The following is a 20,372-nucleotide window of genomic DNA, read 5'->3' on the forward strand; positions in this document are numbered from 1 at the left end:
CCTTTGGAATCATATTCATTGTTTCCACATGGATAGCAACCATGGAAGTATTTTTCTCCCAAATATGTTATTGATTATATTTTAATGTTTTTAAGGAATATCCTATAAATTTCAATTTCTGTGTTAGGCTTTTACCTCTGTCCATCTCATAGATGGCTCTCAAATCAAATACTGGAATATAAGTGTCAGGTAACAGTCCAATACATTCCACTGCAGTCTCTGCTAGTGGCATGGAGAAGAAGTGATGAAGTCCAAGACAGAAAATATTTTCATGCAGAAGTCCCCAAAAGTCAAACCTGCTGTGTTCAACTGCTGAACATTAATTTATGGAAGGCTTATGTGGTTTGCTACAGTTTCAGGAAGCAAAACTCATTAATACGTTCAAACACAGGAACTAAGAACATCCAAGAGCCAACGGATTGTTTTGGAAATAGAGGAAATATTTTGTTACAACTTTTAATCTAGATTCAGTTCCTTTATATTTTCCTCCCATAAAACAATGAGAAAAGTTAAAGTGAAATGTTTTCAATCCTGATAATTTCACCAAAACTGAAAAATAATAGGACAGGTAGGAAAACAAAATAATCCCTTTTCCTGCAATCAGTTTCTCCAAGTTTAAATGGCTGCAGTTCTTGTTATGAACAAGACAGTTTTCTCACTGAATTAATCTAAGTGTCAGTTGCTAACAGACAGAGAGCACTGGCACAGCAATACTGCAGTAATAAAAAATTATTAAATTCACCTGTCCAATGTATAAGAGAATTTAATAAACTCTGTCCTTATTTGCCTCTGTTTCTTAATCTGAAATATTTTACTACAATATTAAGTTCACAAAACACACTTCAGGATTGGAACAGACAAAATGCAATGTAAATTTGCAGGCACTATGATGACCAACATATTGAAAAATAAATACTAATTATGCCAAAAGACTCAACCATCTCCTACCATCAAGCTTGAGCTTCTTTAGACTAAAACCAGCAGGAAAATACATCTTGCTGCAGCTGGATTGAACTCAGTAATTTGATCCGTTTTTCCTGTATTGGGTTTCTGCCTACTTACTGTAGAACAAAGGCAGTTAGTTATCATGGCTGATTCTTGATACTGTATTAACCAGGGAAAAAAAAAAAAAAGAAATATAGGACTCTTCTTTGGAAAATGACAAACACAAGTATCATATCCCATCCCATCCCATCCTCCTTCAAAAGCACTCTTTTTCCCAAGAATATGAAGGAAACCTGCCTGAAGGCTGGATGAATTTAGAGTTTACATGACTGAGATAAAGGGCTTTCTATTCAGATGGAGGAGAAAGAAATAAAACAGCCACTGAACACAGACATAACTCAGCACAATCATTAGAGAGGATGTAAATTATAGTGACATAAGGTATTTCATGGCAGAACCTGAAGTATTACCTATGAGAGCCTGGCTGAATTCTTACCTCTCTGTATCACAGATTTCACCTGCAGCAAGTGGATAAGAGTGCTTATCTATTTTTATAAATGTGTTTAATAATGCCAGGTTAAAATTATTGTGTGAATCAGCTTTATGAATGCCAAAGAAATGGAATGCAGATGCAGCAATTTTCTCTTGTCTTTCTGAGATTAATTGGGGTGAGTATAATTTCTTAGGTTTATCCACCTCACCTTACTTCTAAATATGCTTTTTTTTTTAACTTGCCTGCTGAATCCACATGATTGCTACACTTCTTCCTCTCTGCTAGTCCTTAGTTTCATCATTTAATAACCTTTTTTCAGGTGGTGCTACAACTTCTCCAGTTTCTTCCATTCATGGAGGACTTTTTTTTTTAATAGCTTCTTTCCCTGAATTGACTACTGCCAATTTCTGTACTAATTCATCACTTTCAGTATTGAACTTGGATGGTAACACTGTACTGTTGCCTTCACTTTTAAGTAATTTTTTGTCCTTTCTTAGATGAATCTTCAGCATTTTTTTCATAGTCAGAAACACCATTGTGATCCTCTTCTGCATTTTTGTAACTAATGTTTCTTGAAAAACTTGTGTCTTGAATACAAATAGATTTTGCTAAGTTGCTTGTTAGCCTTTGAAGCTTCCTATTAAAGTATATATTATAAACATATTTACATTGAAATTCTTTTGCTTCTCAGGTTCACTTCAATGCTTATAAACATTTCCTCAATCCTTTTTCAGCTGAAGCATTTCCTCAGATCCTTTAAATTTCAAAATTGTTTAAGCTTCAAGTCAAATATACATTTAAATAATACCTGTAGCACAGTTATCTTTAAATATAAAAGTAAAAACATAAAAAGTGGTTAAAACATTTAAAGCTTTTCAAATAGCACAAACTGAAAATAGAAAAGTTGAATTAAGCTTTTATGAGAAATTACTGAAAAATTTCCCTAATTTTAGAGTTTAGAGTTCCTCAACTTTTAAGTTGAAACTTGTTTAATACCTTGAAATAGAATACCTTCCATTAAAAGAATTATACAACTTACAAAATGGAATTTTAAAATGAAAGCTAAGAAAGACAAATGAATATTCCAGTATATACAAAAATTTGCCATACTTCTAAAATTTGTGTATTATTAAATTTACAGAATTTAGTACAGAGGACAGGACTTATCAAATTTCCATTTCTTGCCTTTTTTTTTAAGCTGCTGTATTTTAGCATTCCATCAATGCTTTTGGTATATAGAAGATATTTTTCAGTGTTCCAGTAAAAAATATGGGCAAGCTGTAAGATTACTCAGAATCAGTAATTCATCTCATCCAGTTTACCAGTCTACATTTGAATTAGTCTCTAATTAAACTTGTTTGACTTTCTAGCAAGCGGAAAGAAATGGATGTTTCTAGAATGCAATTAATCTTTCCCCAAAATAGGTCCTTAAAACAGTTCAGATAAATTGTTCATTAGAAATGCCTGATTATCTCTGTTAACTATGGAAAGAGTTTAGTAGACCAGCTCAAACACAAATGTCTGTGTGAGAGACCTCCAAAGTTATGTGAAATTAATCTTATATTACATTTCCCATTTCTTTGAAAGAGGAATAAAAGAGTCCACTTAGGTGATTTTACCACCCTTTAAGAATTTATCCTTTTCATTTCCCAAATTTAAAAACTGTTGTTCCTTTTAAGAAAGGTATCAAAACAATAACCACAAAAAAAAAAAAAAAAAGGTTAAAACAATACATATAAATACTTTTCCAAAATCAGTACTTGTAATGCTTCTTCTTCTTTTCTTCCAGGATTTTTTTCCTCTGATTCAATCATCCCTTGGTAAGTGAAAACTGTGCTGCAGATACACCAATTACAGCAATGCCTTGACAATCCCATTTATTTTGAAACATCTAGATTAAGTTTTACCACAATACAAGCAACAGACAGCTTTGCCTGAAGTAGAAACCTGTTTTAATTTGGCTTGTAATAGTTTTGTAGGTAAATGGATCAGTGGAGATTAATATCTGAGCATACACTGACATTAATCTATAGCTGTCCTCATGTAAAAATAACAGCCATGCTGTTGCAGAGATTAAAGGTGATCCTGTATTAAAGGGCTGCACTGTCTCAGGTCTGCTAAGTGACTTTAGGTCATTCACACAAGCTCTCCATGCCTCAGTTCCCCCATCTGTCAAAGAAATATGTCTGCTATTTCACAGATGTGGCAACATTAATTAGTATTTGTCAGGTACTCAAATACTGTATAAAACCACTGTGCAAAACCATCTATGCTATCATACAAAAATCATACAAGCACACTGCTGTGCACATAAATCATTACTATAAATATAAATAATACAAACCAAAAGCATATTTAAGAAATAGAGAATATTAGCAGAACGAGACATGATCCACTACCTGTGTGAAAATGTTTTTCTTATGGAAGGGAAGTGATCCTGGAAAGAACTTAACAGTAAGTGGAGCATCCTTAAGTTATTGCTTATTTCTACAATGAAATATTGAATGTCTAAGTAAAAAAATTATACACATTCTAACCATAGTAAGGTTCAGATAACACCCACGTTTTCATCTTTCTGTGTGTCATATCTATAATATAACCTATTTTGAAACACTGATGGGGCAGGCTGGGGGCATGGAGGATGAGATGGTTACAGGAGTAGCCCCCAGCCTTTCAGGGGGAATTTCCTTCCCCAGTCACCTGGTGAGAGAACCCCACATCTATTTGTGTAATTTGCTGGCAAGGGACCACATTGCCACAGTGTCTGTGCAGCACTAAGAGCCCCAAAGCCTTCCATCATGAGTGTGGAGGAGTCTAATTATGGTATCATCTGCATAATATCTAATGATTAGTGGCTAGCAACAGGACAAGCTTAAGATACAACACTACAGTGTAATAAACTCATTAACTGAAAATTTAAGTAACACTCCTTTTCATGCACATGCCTTTTCTATTCCGAGTGCTCAGCTCCAGTGAGAGAGAAATCATCCCAGAATAAACAGAATCCCCATCCCTTTCGTAATGTCCACAATAAAACAGAGTAACATTAGCACAATAAATTGGGAGAAGCAAGAGCAAATAGTCATAGCTAATGATTTTTAAATGTAAAAATATGTAATCTTTGCAACTGCATGTTTATTTTATCCACACACTCTTCATTATACTGTATCTTTGCTAAGATACAAATCATGCAACTAGGCGAAGAAATTAATGAGATGACTCATTTTAAAAAGGTAGTTGCTGAGCAGCTTTTAAAAACACGTGGAGTAGGTATTCATATTTCCTAATTGATACAGCAAGGAGCATAATCCTGGATAGATTACTAGGCTGGATTATAAATATTGAACTTGGACATATATTGTATTTAAATACATGTTGGGTGGTCAAGTATTTGCAGATTAGGAAATGCCATAACTAAGTTTGTATTTATAACTTTTATTCCTCTTTCTTCATACTTTGCATGTCATAAAGTCTTATGGAAAAATTCATTTCTCATCATGTACCTGAAACATCTTCACTTTGCACAATGGGAATCCCTAAACCAATAGCTATTGATAACTTCATTCAATTTGTTGATATACATTTCACAACTTGCAAACAATGCCTTGGAAATGGATTATCATTTTCTAATGTCTTTTTCCTCTTTCTTTACAAGGCAGGTCACCTCTGTGAGTACTTTAAAAACATTAATTCATGCATTTTCAGAAATGATGATAGATGATGGATGAGGCGATGGTGTAATTTTATACACGAGTCTAAAGAGAGCAAAGTCACTATAATGTCAACCTATTCTGAAAGTCGAAGGAGAGCTTTGGGTTTTTTCCAGTGTTAGCACTCTGTGTGTTCTGGGTTCCCACTGACTTCACTTGTGACATCTCCAAATTGTGCCTTCCACCACTTTTCCAGTTTTTACTGGAGTAACTGGGCCAGGATCACACAGAAAGACAGAATTTCAGTCCTACTGGGGGACTGGACAGCTGCCTGAACCCTTTCCTTTTCTGAGGCACATTTCTGCCTCATTTACTGCACATTCAGTTTACATATTCTGCAAAGAAATTTCCTGGGAATATCAGAGACAAATTCACTCCATGAGGACCGAGTTTCATGCACTGAAGGAAGCAGGGATCATGTACAAAAAGTACAAAGTGACTGCCTGTTTGCAGAAGTTCTCCAAATGAAGGTTGCATATTTAACACTTTCTCGAACAACAAACTTGCGACTTTAACTTGTCTCTAAAATTTGTGTGTTGGTTTTATTTTGCTTCAATATTTAAACATTTACAGAAAAGAAAAAAAAGAAAGATACACATGTACTACTTTCTCTGCCCTGCCTCCCCTGATATTTCATCAAGTGTAAATACAGTTATACCCACATAGGATCTGCACAATACTGGACCATTCAGATTGACAGCACAAGGAAACTGCCCAGCAACTTGTTGCTGTCTTCCACACAGAGAAATCAGAAGAGAGGTCACATATCTTTTCACTGATCTCAAGGCTATTTGATGGTGGCAGATGCACACATTGACTCCAAGAACTATGGATTAATTCCAAGCACCAGAGGAGTTTCTCCTCCTTCTATAGCCATTCAGATTTTGGGTTTTCCTGCTAACCACATTCTCTTGGTTTCTTTAATATGCAGCTGCCCAGCAGACCTGCACACCACCCAGTCTGCATCTGCAAGCTCTCCACTTGATAGTGCTTGGACAAGGAAAGTCTCAGACATTACCCACAGTCTCAGTTTTAGCACCACAGCAGCTTTCAGCACCATTTCAGAAATGCTGGGCATTCTGCTGAGCTCTGGAGCCCTCAGACTAAACCACCTCTTTGCTAAGCCAGCAGGGAGGCAGGGATAGAGCAACAGCTGCAGGGATCCTATGACTCCACTTCCTACAAGGCACAGCAGGATAAGAGACTAATTAATATATAGGAGCACATAATGGAGAATGCTACGTAATTTCTAAAAATTATCCTCCATACACAACTGCCATATAGAAGTCAAAATAATAAAATTTGATGGTTTATAGTTAGGAAAAAATCTATTAGTGTTTACTGAACACATAGGAACTATTTTTCCCAGACTTACTAGGCCAAAATTTGATGGCAGTCCTAAAAATAGCAAATTTGCAACATTAATATCAGAGAGGTTCTGCTGCCACATTCCAAGTCCCTGCTCCAAAATGTGACAATACCAGACCTGGGAGTTCTAAAATCTCAGTACCAGGAAAACTAAATGTGAGAAGCATAATCTCTTCACAAGGTGTCCCAATATGGTCTGGGGAACTCTATGCTCCTAAGTCCGACCTCCAACTTGGGAAAATATTTGGTAGAAACTATTACAGATATAATGTTGAAGATGAATAAATATAGTATACTTGGAGAGAAGTCACCATCATTTCTGTAAGTGCACACTGGGAAAATACAGTGCTATTGCAGGAATATAAAAATGGGTTCTAAGTTACTATAATTCTTTTTCACTCTCCTGAAAAAAAATTGATGTTATTGTAGTTAGTTCTTCAAAGAGAAATAACTCTTAGTACTAAGCAAATAATGTTAAAATCTGTTGGATTATTGAAACAAAAATCAGCAGAGGATAGTAAGCAGGTAAAACTAAAATCCACAAGAAAACATCATTGTCCTGCTGTATGCATGGATGGTATGCCCACATCTCGACTACTACATCTACCTCTGGCAGTCCTACCTCAGAAAGAATAAAAATGTAAAAAAAGGTGCAAAGAAAGGTGACAAAGATAGCAAGAGGTAATGAACTGTTTCACTTGAGTCAAGAACTCGCTTGTAGTCTTCTCCAAAATGCAACAGAATCCTTCTTTTCCAACAGATACAGTAAAGCCTTTGGATTAGGAGTCACTACACAAGTGCATTGAAAATTTTCACTCTGTTTCTAAAATGAAAGAATCAAGACAGATTCAAAAATCAATCAGCCATTTGCAAATTAAATCCAGCTGGAAATAATTTCTATTACAGAAACTAAAAATATAAATGGCTTTTCAATATGGTTTTCACAATAATGGCTTTCACAGATTTATGGAGGGAATGTCTGATGGTAAAAGATGAATGCTGGGAAGCAGATGGAGAAACAACTTCCCTCCCTCACCACCCTTTGCACAGCTCAGGGTGGATCTGCCCAGGCAAGGATCACTCTGCACTTGTTCCTTGTGTCACTCCCCAGGTATCTGCTGTCCTCAGGAGCTGCCTGACATTTCCATTTACTCCCTGGCTGTTCTCTCTTTCTCACCTTGATGAACCAAACACACACGAGCCCAAGACAGACAAACAAGTGAGAGCATTCCTGGCTCTGCATGTGGCTGAGAATCCTGTGCTCTTCTCTGTGTCTGCTGGTTGTGTATTAGCTATGTTTGTACCCCCAAAAAAACATTTAACTGATACTGTGAAAACTCTCCTTTTCCCAGAAATCCAGAACCACTGATTTATGGAGATGTCTTATTCTCCAACATGTTTAAATTCTAATTTATTATGCTATGTTATTTAAAATCATATTTAGTTGAACACTCAATACTACCTTTCTCAGAAAATACATTTTACTTCTCAAAGTAATGCAACAAGGCTTCTCACTGATTTCTCCAATTCCACGAATGGAGTGAAGTGCATATGAGAAAGCATTTTATTCAAACCCTTTAGTAGCTCAAGATGTGATCCTAATTAGGCAATCAAACTGTTAATGTGGTGAGGAAGCCAGAAAAAATATATATACCACAAAATTGATGGCACTTTGTTATAAACACACTGTAAGTAATAAAACCTTAAAATTACAAAAAAGTAGTAGAATGACAGAAGCTGAGTCTCCACTGTAGGACTTCTCTGTGCGTTTATTTTCTGTAAGAATTTCTTCAGAGAGGGTATTAATATGGAATCTCTCTGTTTTAATGGAATTACTAGGAGCTGAATGTATTTACATACATGAATATCACTAGGAATTCACAAAACTCTGATTGTGGTTAGATATTTGAATTATGAACACAAAAAGCAGACTGACATAAACACAGTTTCTTCCTTTGTCAGATAGGATTGAAACTGGCTGGCAAGTTCAAAATTATATTAAAGATTGATTGCAACACATGACAGTAAAAACTGGATTTCCCCATGAAAGCTGCTACAAAGCCCTGATGGAAATTTAAGGTTAAATCTGTAGAGAAGGAATGGAATCCTGGGTCCTACAATAGTGCAGATGAGCTGAAGTAAAGGGAATAAAAAGCAGTATTAACTGAGTAAAGAGAAAGGCCAGAGAAGTATTTAAAGAAACTATTCACTCCAAGGAACATCTCAAAGTGGCCTTACTCTGAATGGAAAGGAAGTTTTGCTGAAAAAGCTTAGAAAAGAATAATCTTACTTTTACCTGTAGCCATCTAATAATGATACCTCAATACACTTGTACACTACATTAGACTACTAATTTGACTTTGATCTTCTTGAGAAGTTTATCTGAAATTAATGAGATCTTTCATGTTGCTGCTGGTCTGAGTGACTGCAAAGGAGCTGACAAATTCTTCTTTATTTCTGAATTTCATTAAAGAATCTTCCTTTTAAATTGTATCATTAGAGAAAAAAGTATATTATTAGCAATTTCACATCCAAATGTATCAATAAAATCAATATATCAATGAGAAAGTAGGCATAAATTGTGTATTTTAGTGTTAGATTGTGCCAATTTGATCTGTAGGCCCTCAATTTTCTTACTTACTCAATTAACTTCTCGCTGCAAAGAACTTGAACTGAAAAATGTATTGACTTAATATATGGAAATTGTAAACAATTATGAAGCTATATAAAATTCATGAAGTCCTTTTAGTTTAAATATAATTAATCTTTCTTGAATTACATAAATATGTAATTTATGTATTTTTAGGACCTAATACTATACTTATGCAAAGAACTCTACCCAAAATCTTCTAATGTAGCGATACAGAATAAACGTGTTAATCAACCATCAAGCATTATTAATCTGAAGTGTTAGAAAGGTAGAGCAAAGTAGCTTATAAGCAAAATCACAAGGCAAAAAAGCCCCAATAATAAAACTAAACAAAAGTGTTCATGATTTTTATAATATTTAATCTTATCAAAAACCTCCAAAGAAGAATTAACAATTTAATATCAGTCTTAAGGCTCATAAAAAGAATATTCCTAATATTTCCAGCCCTTTCACATGAGAAAGCAAACTCTTTACTCACAGGCTTCCTAAAGCACCTGATTCTCCTCCCATTTTGTATTTTACTCCTTGCTATGAAACTTACACGTGTTCAATCTTTTCTTCCTTCCTTTTCAAGATGTCAAGCTTATTAATACTGTAGTAATAAAGTCCATTTAATTTTATGCTGGCTCAATAGTCTTCTAACTCCATTTGGTGTGTTGTTTGATAAATGAGGAAACTCAGTGAAGTGTGAGTAGGTTAACTGGTGATTGATCAAACGATACCCAGTAAGTAAAAAGAAAAATGTGTTAACAGTGGGGAGAAGGATTTTGGCTCAGAAAAGAAAATGAGACTAAAACCAAGTAAACCCATCTAAGCTGCTTTTTTTTTTCATAGTGACAGAAACATTTGTAACTATCCATTCTGACAAATGTCTTAAGTCTACCTGAAATAAAGATCCGTGCTAAAGCTTTATAAAAAGCAACTAAGAAGAGCATGTGGGAGCTCAGCTCTCTCTTGTGTAAAATAATTGAGTTCAGCGCAGTGGCAAGTTCACAGTGCTTGTGAAGTACTTTGCATGAAAGTATTACCAGTGTTAAAAAGCACTTCCAAGCAATATGAACTTAGCTCCTAGTCCACTTTAATTCTTTACGAGAAGAACGAAGATATATAAAAGTTGGTGAAACTTCCTGTTATTTTTGAGCCCAGTTTCATCATCATGATTTCTTCATGTCTGAACAAAAACTGCTGCATCTCTCTTTGCATCACTTCATGTAACTTGTTGGCCAACAGTAGATGCTAAAAAGCCTTACTGCTGATCTCACAGTACTTCTCCCTACCCCACAGAAGTTACCAGTCTGCATGTGGGTGTTCTGGCATTAGCCCAGACAGCTCATGTGGCAAACACACAGAAGGTACTTTGCAAGGTTTAGCATCTTGTTTTCAAGTCAAGTAACAGTAGTATGCACCTGACACCATCATCTGCTTCCACATAACTGCACAGCCCTAAATATGAAAGTTTTCTTTATAATTCATGTTTGAAATAATGCTACCATGCATTGCTAATTACAGGAGGGTGGACATCAGGGCTCACAATATGAGAGGCTGAGAAAGCTCCAGTCCAGGTACAGCTCAGGGGTCCATACTTTGGTGCAGAGACTGATTGAAGCAACTAGTGGAAACAGGGATAAGAAAGGAAGTTTCAAAGCTGTTACCCATGATCAGTAGATGTGGTTCACATGCACTGCACCAGGCAATATTTGCACAGGACATGGGCTACAGCAGTCCTACATCTTCAGAAAACCTACTGGTATGATGATGTATGTCAAAAGAATACATAAATTAACTCAGAAGAGGGTGTTTCACCAGTCAATAATGGAATTAAAAGCTCAGGTGTATTATTTCTTGCAATTTGAGTCAGAAATAATTTTTTGGGGACTGAAGGCATCCCAGTGCCTTATTTTTAATGGTTTTATCAAGGAAGTTTTGTCATGTGAAACCTATTAATTACACCAAGCATACATTGGGGGCAGAAAGTATTGTGTTACAGGTTAGAAAATACACTCAGCAATGATAGGTTTCTTTGGGGGTTTCGGTTAATAGGGCACAATATAATCACAGGGAAGTAGATAGTCTTTTCAAAAATTTTTACCAGACAGATACTAAAAAGACTTTGTACCAGATAATACTCTACTGTCTAGAGCCAATCATTGGAAATGTGAAACCACAAGAACAGAATAATGACTTCAAAGTTATTATGCAACAAAACAGTCTAAAGTCTAAAGTAATGCCATTATTATTGTTTAAAAAGTTGAGTGCAAATGTTACTGACATATGTTTTGGCAAATTTTCTCCAAATAGATGCTTGAGATTGTCTGTAATATTCTCCAAATAGATGCTTGAGATTGTCTGTATATTTGTGCATGTCTAGAGACATGGAAGGAATTTTAGTTTATTTTTCCCAGGGCTGTTGATTAAAAGATTCTGAAGCAGAATGAACAGAAATACAGCATGGCATGAATTTTCAATCTCATTTTTTCAATTTTGATTTTTTGCCTTGATAGTTTAGAAGTTGCTCTTCTTGGGCCCTTCCTTAGATTGCTAATGTTATTTGTCACCTTTTGATTTGAGTGGCACAAAAAGTCTTATAAGACTTCTATTGGTGTTTGTTTTTCCTTGCCATAAAACCTAGTAGTCACAAGGAAAATTTGGTCCCTTAGATAAACCAATTTTCCTTCAAGTTTTGGAGCAGCTACGAAAAAATGGCACTTAAAGGGGTTGTAAGACTTGGCCTTTTAAACAACAGGCTCAGAGGAAACATACAGCATGGAAAATAAAAGATGTTTCAAATGTAAGACATAAAATTTCATTTCTTTCTGAGCTGCTCTCAGATAAGCACTCAGACCCAGAGGGGGATATGACTACTAAGGCCCAAGTCAGCCAAAGGAGAGGGTTAAAGCAGCTTCAGGGCTGCTCAAGAAGCTCCCTGGAGGTTATTATGCCATCTAGGGATCACGAGAGCACAATACCCAAGGGCATGCTCCAACGCATTCAGGGTCTGGAAAAACATGGTTGTATTTTGTATGTATTAATTTCAAGGATTGCTCTAGACAGCAGTCACATCAGCTATTCTTCCTCCTACTCTTGCATTATACAAAGAAGAAGCTGGGACCAAGACTGACCCAGAAATATTTTGTCAGTTTAGGGAACATCATTAGTTACCATTCAGGAGTGGTAATCTCTGTACTCAAGAACAAATGGGAATCCTTCAGAGTTCAACTGAAACAGGACCCTAGTATTTATTTCCCTATCTGTAACTTGAAGCTCTGAACTTAACATTATCCCACACTTTAGGTCTGCTGACCTGCCAAATACAGTTTTAAAATTCTAGTAGGCTGTACGTCTTATCTTTTCAACAGAAGAGAAAGGCAAAAAAAAAAAAAGTACAGGCAGTGTGTTGCAAATGGTAAGAAACAGAAAACTCTTATGGGGAAAGAACAGAAGACATGCAGTGCCTGTGGAGAAGGCAGAAAAAGAGCAGTGAAGGTCATGACAGAAAAAGTAAAATAAAGAGTCATGCAAAAGATGAAAAGAACAGCAAAGCTTCATACAAAAGCGTGCAGGGCACACAGTAGCCCTGAGAGGGACTAAGAACACAAAGAGAGTCTGGCTGGCAACAGAAGGATGTGAGGCATGGTTGGAGAGATAAGGGACATCTCTACCATCTGGAGGAAAAAATAGCAAAGAGCCTGGGTACCTTTGGCATGGGAAAAGGTCTGGGAGATTTCTGAGATAAATAAATATGCAACTTGGCTAAGTGAGGACTGGGGAGATGTAATCAGTGTTGTGCACATGCACTGAACACACTGAAGCAGGGAAGCTGGAAGAAACTTTGCTAGTGTCCCAAATAGGATCACAGTAAAAGTAACCCAGAATTAAAAAAACAGTGGATGAACTAGTTTGAAGAGAAAGATAAGTGTGATTTGTGGCAAGACCCAAAGCCAGGAAGGAAAAGAGTCCCTAGTATAAAGTACAGCAGTGGAGCATGCCATAAAATCACAGACTAATCCAGGATGGAAAGGTCATCAAAAGATCATCTGGTCCAACCTTTCATGGGAAAGGGAACCTAGGTCAGATTACCTAACACCCTGTCTGATCACATCTTGAAAACCTCCAGTGACAGGGACTCAACGTCTTGAAAACCTCCAGTCATGGGGACTCTACCACATCCCTGGTACCACAACCACAGCCTGAAGAGGTTGTTCCAGTGAATGTTTGTTCTCACTATAAAAAATTTCTTTCTTTCTTATATCACAATGAAATCTCACCTGGTGCAACTTCTTCCTGTAGCCTCTCGTCTTCTCCATCTGGCTCCTTGTGAAGTGAGAACATCCATTCCTCTTTGCAGCCACACTTTAAATACTGGAATACTGTGATGACATGCCCCTGAGCCTTCTCTTCTCCAGGGAGAAAAAAAAATCAAACTCCTCTTTCCTCACATGACAGTCTCTCCAGCTCTTTGATCACCTTTGTGGCCCTCCTTTGAACCTTCTCCAGTCTGTCCACGTGTTTCTTGAACTGTGGTGACCAGAACTGGACACTGTACTCCAGATGTGGCCCAAAAAAGCACTGCATAGAACAGGATGATCACATCTCTTCTATCTCTGCCAATACCATCGCTGAAGATGCAGCCCAGGATTCAATTTGCTTTTCTTGCTGCAGTGGTGTACTGCTGACTCATATCAGGCCAGGATAGACAGATCTGTCAAGGAGCAGAAATAAAAATTTGAGAATGTATTATAGCCCAGATGTACACAGAACAGTGAAGCACAGATATTGCCTTTGCTGGCCTGGGGAGAATGTTGAGTAACTGGACAGCTGCCTGTTGGTGGGGCTTGCTGGGCTCTCAGGCATGAAGAGACACTGCAGGAACACTCTTGCAGGCTCTGCCTGGCCAAAGCAAAAGGGGTCCAGTGCATGACCTTCCCATGGTCTGTATTTCAGTGTAGCTCAGGTCTCATCTATAAAAATTTCAGTTGCAGTGAGGACCTGCACACTGCAAATGACAAAAATAGGAATGTTTTGAACACAAGAAGCTTCAGTTCTTAATGAACATGTACTGAAATAGGCACCTTTTGCTGACAGTCAGCATCTTGCCATTTGCTTCCCTTAAAAAAATCTAGTCACCAAGAACCAAATACAGCTGCAAATAATTTTAAAACTATTAATGACTGGGACTAATGCAGAAATTTTCAAACTGAACTACTCTTCCAGGTTTCAGTACTATTCCATCACAAGTAATTAGACTCTGTTTTCAGAAAACACACATTCTTAAAAATGCACATTTTGATTCTCAGAAAGTAACCAAATATAAGCTAAATAATTTTAGGGAAACAAAATCAGGAGGAATGTCAATGACTGTTTATATAAGGTAGAAGTTAATGTTCTGTTACCACAAAAGAAATCCCATGCTAGTTTTAAAAATTAGGAGGAACCTGAGATGAAATAAGCAACTATGAGAATAGAGGAAGAATTTATAAACTGTTAAGTTCCCCTTTCCTCCATTTGTGGAGTGATAGCACACCTTTATAAAGTTGGCCTATGTGGTTAAGGCAAAACAAAAGGCGCTTTTTTTATATCTTATACCATCCTGTGAAGCACATTTCTATAAGGTTTAATGATCTATGTTACAAGTGCAGCTCACCACTTGCAGATGTGCCATTTACAAACCACAGGGAAACACTTGCATTTAAATTTTTGTGTGGCAGTTTTAGCCTTGGATGCTGTGTGTATTCTGTGTCTTAGCTCAGACCAAAAGGGCTCTGGCAATGCTTTGTGAAAGTTTACTGTGCGAATAAGGTGCTGCAATCCAGCTGGCAGTACATGTTCTAGATCTAGCTTGTAGGGTATCCCCATTTGGTCTGATATTTTTTATTTGTGGAAATTACAGAGAATTTATATAGGCAGAAGAGAAAGGCTCTTCTAGCCCCTTGCTAAGGGGTGCTGCTAGCAGTGGTCCCTGGGAGTGGAAGGAGCAGGGCAAGGAGCACATTCCTGTCTGTACAGGACCAGCATGGGAATGAAGGTTATTGTTGCCTCTGCAGCACATGTAGGGAGGGCAAAATCATGACCAGTGAAACATGAGAAATACAGGATTCTACAAGAAAAGGTAGCATGGCACCTTCACTAATGTGCAATTTCTCTTGCTGACTGATTGCATTTCCAATCAACAAGTGAATTAAGTTTGGCCAGCTTAGTCTTCAGAGCTTTTTCTAACATCAATAAAATGACTAATCATAACCACATTGTTTAAACTTAAAAACAAGGAAACTGCCAATAAATACATACTGTAAGTCAGAATCTCTAGAGGACCAACAAGGATCTTAAAAAGCAAAGAAGATTTGATCAGCAGAATTAGGATACAAGAAAGCATTTAAAAATCATTAGGTAAAAAATAGGTCACAAGCATTGTATTTGTCCCTGAGTGGTTTGAAATATTACAACTGATAATAATAATGCAGAAGAGCAGACCTGTCAAATAGGCAATTTCATATTTGAGAATATGATGGATGCTGTAATAATATCAGAGAATGTATTTGAACCACTTTGCTTTCCAACAGCAATTAATAATGGCATGAAAAAACAGCCACTGTATTCTAATGTCTTAAAATAGTTAATGACTTATCATTTGCATCCTGGAATTTCAGATGAGATGACCAATTAATGCTTTGAGCTTGCTGACCAGATTTTATGTTTATGTTGCCTGATTTTAGCTCCTCAGTACAAGGAGCTCAAACTGAAACAAAATTATATATAAGAAGGACAAACTTATTAAAAAACTAGGAGGAGAAATTAAAGATTTTGTGACTGTAGTTCATAGCCTTGCTGAATCTGAACTTGTAAAGGATTTTGGTTCAGACATCTCAGACCTACCTACCCCCAAATTTGTATTCAAATGTACACTTTTCTTAAATTTGCCTTGATATCTTCTTCTTATGCTCATCAAGTTTTTGCTGACAAAACTGGCTTCCATTCACTATGTCACCAGCATCAGAATATTTCAGAAAAGAAAACTGAATTGTGACGGCGCTGCCTTTGCCACACAGATGGTGCATTTGTTTGCAGCAGCAGTAAAAGTGAACACCAAGGGTGACTCTGAACAGCTCTGAGATGTTTTCAACAGTGGCTCTTTATTCTAAATGACAAATGTGAATTCAGAAAAGGACAGATAAAATCTGCTGAACACATAAACCAGTCAACAGGCAAGTCAGCGGAACACAGATGGACTGCAGCCATTATTCACCTTATCTGAATCCATGGTGTTTCAGCTGAAATTTCCTAGATATAATAAATCATATGGGAAAATGGCCTCCAATAGTGGCTCATCTAATAAAATCCATGAGACCCCCTTAATTATCAGAAGGTGAAAGTATGAGAAAATATCAGAGTGTACTATAAAGCAGAAGCACCAATTTCACATTCCCTTGTTTTGGCACAGCACACTGCAAGCAATCCAACAGCATCAACAGGTCCATCCTGCACTCTGGGGACAAAGCTCTCACAAGAGCCACTGTGGGCACAGAACAGGACTGCAGGCAAGTGAAGGAGAAGCTAAAACCGTTACTTGTGCTTGCAAACATATCAGCGAGTATTTATTCAGGATCAATTTTAATATATGGATGAAGATCCAGTGCTTGGATTAAAAAGCACTTAATAACTTTCCACATAAAATCCAAGATCTGGACCAAAGGTGATGTGACTCTGTTTCAAATATCAGCACATAACAGGGACTACACAGAACAATATAAATCAAGTAGTAGAATAAGTTAAAAGAAAGGTTTCACAGGGGACTTTTCTTTTTTTCTAGATTTTTTTCTGACTTTATTTTGCAATCACACCCAGTATTTCCCTACCAGATTCAACCAGTTAAACACAGACAACTAAAAGAGAAGGATTTTTCAAAATGCATCTGCACTAACATGTGTGGCTAAAGATTTTTTAATGAGTATATGACCATATTGGACTTGTCATACAGACACAGATTTAATTCTGAAAGAACAGCATATTTTGAGTCTTACAACAATTCAACAGAAGATACATTCCAAAACCAAAGAAGACTGTTAATTCATATAAAGATGTAGGTTATAACCTGACCAGTCCATACAGGGATCTGATTAGGTACTTTCAGGCCATCATACAAAGATACAACAGAAAAAACAGGAAGGCGAGAAAAGCTATCCTCTGAGATGTGTGGCATACCTTGGCAGCCAACAGCAAAAGATGTTTTCGAGGTTTATTTCTGATTTTTATTTTCAGAAGACCTACACACATTTTTGTAACAAATTGCTTTTCGATTTAAATTGACTTCATTCTTTTTCCACATCTTTTGCCACCAAACATCATCCTAAAACCATCAGAGCTGTCACTGGCAGGACTTCTGATATGAGAAGAGTGAATGACATATCAACTTGTGATAACATTGTAATTTAAATTGTCTTGGTGTAGTCATAAAGTATTTGAAGACAATGTCCCAGCACAAGGAAACAAAGTCGGCACTACAACTTCAGTGTCTGAAGGAAAGAAAAACAGTGCTTAAAGTAAGAGTAATGTGAAAAGGAATCCTTACTGATGCTCACAGTGCTGCAGAGTTTGAATGAGAGGAAACCAGCGGTGAATGGGTTATTGGTAAAAGGTAATTTGGATCAGCTTACTAAGGTGAGACCAAGTAGAGCAGCCCATGTAAATGTGCACGGGCAAAAATTAAATCCTGTGAGCAATGTTAAGTCCTATTGAGAGAAGCAGGAAGATGATATGACTGAAAAGGGATTACTGCAATGAATACAGAAATTAATGGGATGTAATATAATGGGGTATCTGTAATGGCAACACAGCAAGTAAGCAAATAAAATTTTGGGATATGCATAAAAAATACAAGGAGTTACTTCAGCATTGGCAAATAGTGTAATTGCTATTGGCATATTGTGCTTATTTCTGGTGTGTGTGGAATATTAAGCATGAAGATTACTGGTAAAATAGAGAAGTACTAAAATCACATAATATCCCTAACAAAGAGTAACATTTTGCAAGTCTTATATACTCAAACAAAACCAGGACTTGGACAGAAAAATGGAAAGAGGAGGTTTAATAACTTACAAAGTCTGTGATTTAAAGTTAAATTTCAAGTGAGTCAAGTAACCACTGTAACAATTTCGTGAAGATTTTATGGATTTTTTACTACTATGCATTTTCAGTCAAGACTACATGCTTTTTAAAAATATCTGACCTGGGTCAAACAAGAATTAAGCTAGGGGAGCCTGTATCCTCCTTTATAATACAATCAGGCATCAATAATCCATTCTTATGCTATAATTTATGAATTTTCCAAATTACAGCAAATCAGCTTTTTTGATTCTTCAAGAGCAGTTATGCAGCTATGTGAACATTATCTATTGAATAAAAATGCAAACTATTTGCGCATTTGGTGATCTTTCAACCAAAAAACATTCCATGCCACTTTTATGAAAGAAAACAAATGATCATTTACATATGAGTTGCAAAAGCACTTTGATATCCTTCAGCTCTTGCTATCTACCTAATGATTTACTGACTTAACAGGAGTGGTAATTCACTTCCTAAAGACCTTCAGAAAATATTGTCAAAAGAAGATCAGTGTAATTTGTTTATCACAAGTGTACAGATAGAGAACTACTTGGAAAATATGGCAATAGAGTTAAATCTTTATGGGCAAGATAAAGATTAATGCAAATGACAGATAAAGAATAATAAAAGCAATTACACTGCAAGTTAAATGTAAAAAGTGGTTTCTCTAATTTCATTAAGAAGCTGTTATTTGAGTGCCATGAGGTTTTAGCCGCTTTTTTTGTGTTAGTCTAAATCCAAAAATGTAGCTAGTTTTTTTCTTTGCTCCTGTACAGATATGCTATTTCCTTGCTTTTGAGCAAAATCTCAAGATGAGCACTTACACCAAGCATTGGACAAAGCTTAAAAAAACCCCAAACATAGAGAATGGATGATGGTGCTCTTTTCAGTTACTCTGAACTGTAAGAATTTGGGGGAAATTTGACATCAAGTCAAGTGGGGGTTATTCTTAAAGCCTGAGAACATATGGTTTGACTTTTCTTGGAACACTTTTTCAGATTTTTTAAAAAAACAGTCACAATGTGTATTTCAATCGCTATCTCAATTCTTGACATTTAGTACTTGATATACCCTGATTTCAGTTAAAACTGATGATGAGATCCAATATGAGAGAAAATTACCCTGGCTTAAACAGTTACCATACAGCAGCTTATCTACAGAACTAGTAAGCTTCAAATCTGAAGGAAATTTGGGACAGTTGCAGTTTACTTTAGCCTGCAACAAAAGAATCCAGCCAAATTCTTTCACATTTGCCACGCCACAATAATTCCACAGACATTCATAAGGCTTTGCTTATTTGAGGTTATTTACTGTGCAGTGTTTAACCCCAAGTTATAGCATGACTAGCCAACATACTTAAAAGCCTCATAGTAAATATGATGTTATCTAAGATGTTTTGTGCAAAAGATGTGCTAAGAATTTCAAAATATGTGCCTCCTACTACTGCAAAGGTGGAAAATAAAGAAAAAAGTGTTTAAAAACCTCCAGCAACATAGTAAAGGATGTCCTGAGAGAGCTATGAGCCTACAGACCACACTCCTCCTCCAAAGCATGATTTATTCTCCTGGATGTAGCTATGCCCTAAACCAGAGCTCTTCCTGCCCCTCCACCATGCATCTGAGGGCTCTGTCAGATCTGTGCTAGTGTAAGGAATACTGAAATCTATGGGACACTGCAGGAAGATGAAGGTTTCTCCAAAAACAAGAGACAGGAAGAAGGAACCTTCCCCATCTGCACAGTCAGCTGGGCCCCAACCTTCCTTTGTGCTTATCATATTAACTCATATTAACAAATTTGAGGTGACCCTTTAGTAATCAGAGATTCATATACCCAACACTACCACCAGGAGCAGCACTTAAGAATTCACTAAATACAAACTAGGAGGAAGGTGCAGACAATCAACACATAGTCTCCAAGCTCATGGTTAAGAACAACACTTTTGTGCCTATAAAAATTGTGCTACATCTCTTCAGGTCCATACAATGTGAACTACTGTCTACCTGTTTTCCTAGGCTTGTTTAATGATAGCAGGCCTGGTTTATGATTTTTCCACTGTGCCTTTTGGATCCTTTCGTTGCCTCTTCTGTCTCAAACATATAAACTTTGCATC

General features: G+C 36.7%; 1 long non-coding RNA gene across 1 annotated transcript in view; it reads right to left on the reverse strand.

Moving 5' to 3' along the window:
• LOC146440829 (uncharacterized) overlaps nucleotides 1–20,372 on the reverse strand; it is a 48,428-nt gene that overhangs the window by 15,767 nt on the left and 12,289 nt on the right. Inside the window, exon 3 of the long non-coding RNA XR_014849686.1 lies at nucleotides 13,432–13,865. This is a non-coding gene — a long non-coding RNA (uncharacterized LOC146440829). The remainder of the gene's footprint in view (nucleotides 1–13,431; nucleotides 13,866–20,372) is intronic.

This window comes from Lichenostomus cassidix, chromosome 2 (genome assembly GCF_008360975.1).
Source record: "Lichenostomus cassidix isolate B80296 chromosome 2, HeHo_3.0, whole genome shotgun sequence".
In the NCBI taxonomy this organism is placed as follows: Eukaryota; Metazoa; Chordata; class Aves; order Passeriformes; family Meliphagidae; genus Lichenostomus; species Lichenostomus cassidix.